General features: G+C 27.7%; 2 protein-coding genes across 3 annotated transcripts in view; one reads left to right on the plus strand and one right to left on the minus strand.

The window, feature by feature from the left end:
- LOC102674341 (toll-like receptor 7) overlaps nucleotides 1-2,485 on the minus strand; it is a 50,944-nt gene that overhangs the window by 22,704 nt on the left and 25,755 nt on the right. Inside the window, exon 1 of one of the 2 annotated variants that reach the window (XM_006614417.2) lies at nucleotides 907-1,158. The exons of the other annotated variant lie outside the window; for it this stretch is intronic. The gene's annotated coding sequence lies outside the window, so the exon portion shown is untranslated. Of the gene's footprint in view, nucleotides 1-906; nucleotides 1,159-2,485 lie in introns of those variants that run through there. 2 annotated transcript variants of the gene reach the window in all.
- The window catches only part of LOC102674484 (ALK tyrosine kinase receptor), a 22,445-nt gene that overhangs the window by 5,224 nt on the left and 14,736 nt on the right, over nucleotides 1-2,485 (plus strand). Inside the window, exon 2 of the mRNA XM_031509818.1 lies at nucleotides 78-279. The gene's annotated coding sequence lies outside the window, so the exon portion shown is untranslated. The remainder of the gene's footprint in view (nucleotides 1-77; nucleotides 280-2,485) is intronic.

Raw genomic sequence — 2,485 nt, forward strand, 5'->3', positions numbered from 1 at the left:
TCGCTTCTCTGTCTCTTTATCTTCGCGTTTGTGTCGAAAAAATTGATCGAGCACGTATATATTTCGATTTGGCACAGGTGGCAAGGATCGAAGGGGGAATCGCGATTGGCCGACGAATGATCGAAACGCGACAGAATTGTTATTGTCGACCCTGGATTGAGGGATTGAAAGGAGGTGATCGACGATCGAGGATACCTAAGGGCTGCTAATGCTACGGATGAACGGATGAACTGTTGGAAACTATGCTGGCATATTGTACGACATCGCATTGGATCGAAGGTAGGAGTGACAACTTGTTGGCTTCACGCGTGACATTTTTTTCGATGCCCATTTTTTTTTTTTTAAACAATTAGGGCAATTAATAGCTATCGTGTGTTGTGGAGGGTCTACGATTCGCGATAATGCGGTATAGAATATATTATGGAAATTTTTCTCGAGGCAATAAGAAATTATCACGCCGGATATTTATAGAGCCTTATTTTCGCTATTTCGTGGGAAATTTTAATTTTTATCTAAGTAACAGAAAATTAATGATTAATTTCGAAATTAATACAAGTATTATATCAAACGGTTAAAGATTTTAATTCTAATTGAATTTCTTTTTTCTTTTAATTATAAAAATGATTTTAATGCTATACATAATAATGATATTTCATTTATAATTTAATAGAAAAATCATTTAAAAATTATTTATAATTTATGATAAAATAAAAATAAAATACTCGTGATTACAGTTGTCGAAAACTCTTTCAAAAATAAACAAATACTATTTTAAATTTATTTTATATTACAAATGAAATATCATATTAAATATTTGATATAGCATTTTTCTTATTATTGTAATATTTGCGAACACTGATAAAATACGATATTGTTATTACAGAGTGACACGAACAATGTACTTACTTACAATTGTTAGATACACTATCGATTCACATGATACGTTACGCATTATTAATATCCCGTTATACTGCACGTACTATGACTGAATATAGTGTGTTGTTAAGCTTTCAAACCGAGAGTGACTGAAAGATCGATAGAAATACTATCTTGAATAATTTCTTCACCGTGTCTATCGATATAGAGCTAGAAGCTTTCTGGCATCTTATCAATCTTTATTTCTTCTCGATTTTTCTGTCATCAATTCATAACAGGAATTTTCTTTTACGAGAGATTCTCCTGAAATTCAATTTTGCGATATATACAGAAATTTTTATTTTTTTTTTAAATATATTTCAATATCAAAAAATTTTAGCAAAGATAATAATAATATTTTCCTCTATTTCTGTTATAATTCTATTTTTGACTTATTTGCAAAATAATTTATAATTTTTAATTACCGTTTTGGAAAGTCGAAAGAGTAAAAAATATAAACAAACAAAAATTAAATAAATTTCCTTTCTGATTTTCCTTATTGCACAGAAAAGAAATTTACAAGACGATTATCCAGATATATAATATGAATAAAAAATAAATAGACTATGTATTTGTCAAATATTGACCAATTCGAAAAAAAATCCCATTGTTTGGCATAATCTATTATTACCCACATTATATTTTTCTAAATATTCCATTATTGGAGCTGAAGCAATTTTGAAAATGGAGCTAGAAACAATCTGTAAAACGTGGCAAAAATAGTGCACGATCGAAATGTTCGTGCACTCTCCTGGGCCATTGTACAGGGCTACATTTAAGCAAGCAAGAGATTTGTGAAAAGGGGACGAAGGGAATTAGTGGATGCGTTTTCAGCAATTCGCCTCGCTGAATTGGCCAAAACTTTGCTAGTGTTAGTTGGATTTTCGATCGATGTTTGCGAGCTGACAATAGCCATATCCCTGTTGGCTGTGCTTTTCATTTAACGAGAAAGAATTGAACGAATTCACCGTTAAATCACCGGCTATTTTTTTTCTAGTTAACAAGAAAATATTCTTGACGTATACACTAAATTAAACGTTGATATGAAAAAAAAACTTTTTGGTGGATTATATTTTTATGTTATCGGAATATAAGAATAATTGTTTTTTTTCTTCTTTAATTATTTCTTTTTAACGGAGGGAAAATTGGAAATTTAAAAATTATTTGATAATTTTTTTAATTTGCTAAAAATTCGTTCGTATTATGTTTACTTTAATTTTGTATATAAATATATTTCAATTAGAAATATAAAATAATAATAATATAATAATAGATCATAGAAAAAAGAATTATATAATTCTATATAAAAAAAATTTAATATAACCTTGAGTTCAATCATGAAAAGAAAAATAGAATTTTATTGAATATAAGTGATATGATAATGTATTTAGCACAGAAACGTAACGAGATTCAATAGGTACATCGAAGTCTAAATCATTTTATAAATTGATTTAAAACTAAAAGTATAATTGAACCAATATATATAATTGAAAAAAAAATTATAAAAAAAACTTTTGATGTCATTGTTAATTATCTACAAAATATAAATAAATATATAAATATATAAATT

This window comes from Apis dorsata, unplaced genomic scaffold (assembly GCF_000469605.1).
Source record: "Apis dorsata unplaced genomic scaffold, Apis dorsata 1.3 scaffold_176, whole genome shotgun sequence".
Lineage (NCBI taxonomy): Eukaryota > Metazoa > Arthropoda > Insecta > Hymenoptera > Apidae > Apis > Apis dorsata.